The sequence below is a fragment of the Rutidosis leptorrhynchoides genome, chromosome 5 (assembly GCF_046630445.1).
Source record: "Rutidosis leptorrhynchoides isolate AG116_Rl617_1_P2 chromosome 5, CSIRO_AGI_Rlap_v1, whole genome shotgun sequence".
Taxonomy (NCBI): Eukaryota; Viridiplantae; Streptophyta; class Magnoliopsida; order Asterales; family Asteraceae; genus Rutidosis; species Rutidosis leptorrhynchoides.
This window is the reverse complement of record NC_092337.1, coordinates 260,434,324-260,441,108: the sequence shown is the minus strand read 5'-3', so window position 1 is coordinate 260,441,108 and position 6,785 is coordinate 260,434,324.

The following is a 6,785-nucleotide window of genomic DNA, read 5'->3' as shown; positions in this document are numbered from 1 at the left end:
AGAAATAAATCGATATATACATATTATCTTGAATCAATCCACGACCCAGTGTATACACGTCTCAGGCTAGATCACAACTCAAAGTATATATATTTTTGGAATCAACCTCAACCCTGTATAGCTAACTCCAACATTACTGCATATAGAGTGTCTATAGTTGTTCCAAATAATATATATACATGGGTCGATATGATATGTCAAAACATTTGCATACGTGTCTCTGGTATCCCAAGATTATATAATATATTAGAATACATGTATAATACAATATAAGTTAGCTAGGATATGATTTATATAGATTTGTTAAACATTTCCCGTAGCTAAAAAGATCAAAAAATATCCAATCTTGTTTTACCCATAACTTCTTCATTTTAAATCCGTTTTGAGTGAATCAAATTGCTATGGTTTTTTGGTTCTTTGATTGTCCGGTGGTGGTTCGGTTATCTGCTAGTGGTCCATTGGTGGTGATCTGGTGGTCTAGTGGTATTTCGATGGCCCGGTGGTCTGGCGTTAGATGACCTTAAACCCTAAACCATAAACCCTAAACCCTAAACCTAAACCTTGAAAAGGCTCCTGGTCCTGATGGCTTCTCTTCTAAATTCTTTAAGTCTGCTTGGAATGTGATAGGTAAGGAGGTGTGAATTGCTATTAGGGATTTCTTCCATAATGGGAAGATGTTAAAAGAGATTAATGCAACTATTATTTCACTTATTCCCAAAGTTCAATCTCCTCAAAAAAATTTTGATCTTAGACCCATTGCTTTCTATAATGTGATTTATAATATCATTAATAAGGTAATTTCAATCAGGATTAAATATGGGTTGGATGCTATTGTTGAAGAAAATCATAGTGCTTTTATACCGGGTAGGCAAATTATTGATAATATACTGCTTGGTCAAGAATTGATGAGAGGATATCATAGAGATAGGGCATGCCTGGATGTGCTTTCAAAATTGATGTTCAAAAGGCTTATGATTCGGTGGAAAGGAAATTTTTGAAAATATGTTTGCAAAACTTTGGTTTTCATCTAATGATGGTGATGTGGATTATGAAATGTGTTACTTCTACATCATTTATGATTAATGTCAATGGTGATCATTGTGGTTTCTTTCAAGGCAAGAGAGGGTTAAGGCAAGGTGATCCATTGTCACCCTATCTTTTTAATTTGGTGATGGAGGTTCTTACTCAGATGATTAAAAGACAAGTCAAAGCAAATAGATGGTTTAGATACCATTGGAGATGTAAAGAACTTGAGCTAACCCACTTATGTTTTGCTGATGATCTTCTTCTTTTTTGTAATACTGACTCCATTTTAGTTAATTGTTTATGTCAAGCTTTGATGGAGTTTAGTAAGGTGTCTGGATTGATTCCTAGTATGGAGAAAAGTACTACATTCTTTGGAAATGTTAAAAATGATATTAAGGTTCATATCTCCTCTATTATGCCATTTAATGTACGCATGCATTTTGTTAAATATCTTGGTGTTCCTTTGATTTCCACAAGATTAAAGTCCAAAGATTGTGTTAAATTGGTTGAAAAAGTGAATAAAAGGGTTTTTGATTGGAATAATAAGTACTTATCATTTGCTGGGAGAATGCAACTTATTGCTTCTATAATGGGATCTATTCAAGTGTTCTGGTCATCTATGTTTATATTACCTTAGAAGATCTTTGTTGATTTTGAAAGAATAATGAGAAGTTTCTTATGGTGCCAAGGTGAATTTAAAAGAGGTAAGGCTAAAGTCAATTGGAAGTGTGTTTGTTTGCCTAATAGTAAAGGTGGGTTGGGAATTAAAGCTCTACATTCTTGGAATGTTTCATTAATGTCAAAACATGTTTGGAACATTATTACCAATAAAAAGTCAATTTGGGTTAAATGGGTCAGATGTGTAAAGATGAAGAAGAAGAGTTTTTGCGAATATAATGCTCCTGCTGATTCTAGTTGGACATAGAAGAAAATAATGAGGTTCAGGCATAAGATTAGAAGGTTTATTGTCCATAGCATTGGTAATGGTGGTAAAAGAATGGCATGGTATGATAATTGGCATCCTGTGGGTCCTCTTGATGTCATTATTTCCAGGAGAGATATTTATACAGCTGGCTACAGTTGTAGCGACCCCGACAAATCGTCAAGTGACGGCGTCGGCTACGTGGGTCCCATTACCTGATTATAAGTCTTTAAGATAACGTTTGACCAAAATATGTCGCCTTCATTTCAAAATAAAGATTGTTTCAAAGTTTACAAGAATTGTTCAACCAAAAGTTAAGTTACAACGTTATAAGTACGATTGAAATCTAGGCGACACGGTTTAAAGTAAAGTCAAAAGACGCTCCATGAAAAGCATGTATACTCGACATCCAAAGCAAGTATCAAATAATGAGCGGAAGCATGTATCACATATCGTGCAAGACCTGAGAAAAACATAGAAATCTGTCAACGAAAAACGTTGGTGAAATCATAGGTTTAGTAAGTAAATTGTATTGAACCACAAGGTTCTTTAAGAATTTCTCAACCAGAATCATTCACATTCCAAAATAGTATTTGTATCACGAGCACCCAATTATCAAGGCTTAACCGAATCTTCCCTCTGAATTTTGAATTTAGTGTTAGAACTTACACTATACATTGTTGAAATTATATTTCATTCACTAACGGTAGCGAACCGTCTGAATGAGGGTTTGTTAAACCCGTATGGCCACACAACATAATTACACGCTTACACTTACACCCTGCAAGTGGAACTAATGATAATTGGATTGAGGACTTTTGTTCAAACTCGTATGCATCTTTGTATTCGTATTTGTTCACAATGTAAAAGCATGAAAAGTAAATAAGTATGAAATGTATGTGTTTCTCAGCCCACGATGTAAAGAATAAAAGTGATTGAAAAAGTGGGACTATGATCTCACCTTGAGTACAAGAGTTAATAAAGTACTTCAACAAGTAACCGTGTGCAAGGACAAGGCTAGTCTTGACCTAAACATATAGGTTATATCAATAACGGTAACACAAACGGTCAAAGATGTTCAATTAGTCCTATGGCTCGTTACGACTCGATTATGAAGCATGTGAGTCAAATTGTCAAGTTTCATGCAAGATACAAGTATAGAATCATGTTAGAAAGATTGCATAATTAATTGGTTAAGTTTGACAAAAAGTCAAACTTGGTCAAAGTCAACGAAAAAGTCAACATGTTCGGGTCGGGTCTCGGACAAATTTTCTATGCTAGTTATTCATATATAAGCATGTTAGAACAAGTTGCATGCGAATTGGAAGTCTAAAACATGGCAAACATTTCACGTGAAATGGACATTGGAGACAGAAGCTGGGCACGGCTTATGCCGCGCCGCGGCCAGGCCTGTCGCGCCGCGACAATGGCCGTGGCCTGGTCCCAGGCCTGTTTCACTTGTTCAAGACTTGGTCAATTTTCAAACAAACGCAAAACTCAAACCGTAAACAACTAGAAGACGTATCTTATACCGTTGGAAAGCTCTTTTGACAAGGAACACAACTAAACATGTTTCACCAAACAAAAACATCATTTATAATAGCCGAAAACTCATCAAGTGATCATTAAACGTTCATTTTTAAGGTTTCAAGTTCTTCAAATGCAATTTGAGTTTCGGGAAACCAATTCACACATATAATATGCCGTTTTGAAGGTAATGAAACATACATTACAACTAAACACTAATAATTAACATTCCATGGCATTCAAGCATCCAAAAATTCATGTCAAGAACTATCAAACCCTAGTCAAACATCTCAAAATCAATAATCATATTTTTGGAGTTTCCTTAATCAACCTATACATCAAAATGAAGCTAATGATACTAGTAACACTTTTAAAACATGCACTTTAACAATCTAACAACATTTGTTCATCCAAAATCAAGGATTTAGCAAGTAATTTCATATTGAACTAGTTACACCAAAAATAACGAATCGAGCATACAAATTACATACACGACATCACAATGAGCCATAGACACTAATTAACAACTTTATAACTCAAAAATCTCAAGAACACATAAAATTAGTGATTTTAGAAAGTTACCCAAACGAGATGAGGTTAGTATCAAATCGTAGAGAATGAAGAGAGGATCACGAAAATGTAATCGGATTTGTTGTGAGCTTCCAAGATTGAATTTAGATGATGAATGAATGGAATGGGTTTGTGTGTGTGTTCTTGAGATGGAGAGAAAAGAGGTGAGGGAGATGATGGAATGAAAAATGGGTTGACTAGTTGACCTAGTCAACTAGTTTGCCCATTTGGCAACTCCGGTCCCTCGAGTTTCAAAGCGGGTGCGGGATTTAACCGATCGAATATTTTAAGTTACACGGGAGTACGGGAGATATTGAAATCCGATAACGAGAATATTTAAAACGTTACATAACAAAGGATACGAATCTAGATACGAAGGGTATTATTTAAAAAGAAAAAGACGGGCGTTAAAATAATTTAACGGAAAAATGCGGGATGTTACATTATCCACACCTCAAAAGAAATTTCGTCCCGAAATTTAGTTGGAAGTAGTAGTCGATATCTCTTACTCGAGACTTTACGTTGTCAATGTTATGAATAAGTGAAGGCACGTCCTTGAGTGTTCTCATGAATTTGGATAGTTAGGGTATTTCGTTGTATTAAGGTTCGGTTTTTACGATCCCCGGTTTCAACTGGTTTTCCTATGAAGAGTAGTTTGTCATCGATAGTTGATGTATCTAGCAGGATTGCACGTTCCTGTTCCGCAGGACACGTTTCAAAAGGGTTCCAATACGCCCCAAGGTTTCTAGCAGGATTGCTCTGATACCACCTGTAGCGACCCCGACAAATCGTCAAGTGACGGCGTCGGCTACGTGGGTCCCATTACCTGATTATAAGTCTTTAAGATAACGTTTGACCAAAATATGTCGCCTTCATTTCAAAATAAAGATTGTTTCAAAGTTTACAAGAATTGTTCAACCAAAAGTTAAGTTACAACGTTATAAGTACGATTGAAATCTAGGCGACACGGTTTAAAGTAAAGTCAAAAGACGCTCCATGAAAAGCATGTATACTCGACATCCAAAGCAAGTATCAAATAATGAGCGGAAGCATGTATCACATATCGTGCAAGACCTGAGAAAAACATAGAAATCTGTCAACGAAAAACGTTGGTGAAATCATAGGTTTAGTAAGTAAATTGTATTGAACCACAAGGTTCTTTAAGAATTTCTCAACCAGAATCATTCACATTCCAAAATAGTATTTGTATCACGAGCACCCAATTATCAAGGCTTAACCGAATCTTCCCTCTGAATTTTGAATTTAGTGTTAGAACTTACACTATACATTGTTGAAATTATATTTCATTCACTAACGGTAGCGAACCGTCTGAATGAGGGTTTGTTAAACCCGTATGGCCACACAACATAATTACACGCTTACACTTACACCCTGCAAGTGGAACTAATGATAATTGGATTGAGGACTTTTGTTCAAACTCGTATGCATCTTTGTATTCGTATTTGTTCACAATGTAAAAGCATGAAAAGTAAATAAGTATGAAATGTATGTGTTTCTCAGCCCACGATGTAAAGAATAAAAGTGATTGAAAAAGTGGGACTATGATCTCACCTTGAGTACAAGAGTTAATAAAGTACTTCAACAAGTAACCGTGTGCAAGGACAAGGCTAGTCTTGACCTAAACATATAGGTTATATCAATAACGGTAACACAAACGGTCAAAGATGTTCAATTAGTCCTATGGCTCGTTACGACTCGATTATGAAGCATGTGAGTCAAATTGTCAAGTTTCATGCAAGATACAAGTATAGAATCATGTTAGAAAGATTGCAAAATTAATTGGTTAAGTTTGACAAAAAGTCAAACTTGGTCAAAGTCAACGAAAAAGTCAACATGTTCGGGTCGGGTCTCGGACAAATTTTCTATGCTAGTTATTCATATATAAGCATGTTAGAACAAGTTGCATGCGAATTGGAAGTCTAAAACATGGCAAACATTTCATGTGAAATGGACATTGGAGACAGAAGCTGGGCACGGCTTATGCCGCGCCGCGGCCAGGCCTGTCGCGCCGCGACAATGGCCGTGGCCTGGTCCCAGGCCTGTTTCACTTGTTCAAGACTTGGTCAATTTTCAAACAAACGCAAAACTCAAACCGTAAACAACTAGAAGACGTATCTTATACCGTTGGAAAGCTCTTTTGACAAGGAACACAACTAAACATGTTTCACCAAACAAAAACATCATTTATAATAGCCGAAAACTCATCAAGTGATCATTAAACGTTCATTTTTAAGGTTTCAAGTTCTTCAAATGCAATTTGAGTTTCGGGAAACCAATTCACACATATAATATGCCGTTTTGAAGGTAATGAAACATACATTACAACTAAACACTAATAATTAACATTCCATGGCATTCAAGCATCCAAAAATTCATGTCAAGAACTATCAAACCCTAGTCAAACATCTCAAAATCAATAATCATATTTTTGGAGTTTCCTTAATCAACCTATACATCAAAATGAAGCTAATGATACTAGTAACACTTTTAAAACATGCACTTTAACAATCTAACAACATTTGTTCATCCAAAATCAAGGATTTAGCAAGTAATTTCATATTGAACTAGTTACACCAAAAATAACGAATCGAGCATACAAATTACATACACGACATCACAATGAGCCATAGACACTAATTAACAACTTTATAACTCAAAAATCTCAAGAACACATAAAATTAGTGATTTTAGAAAGTTACCCAAACGAGATGAGGTTAGT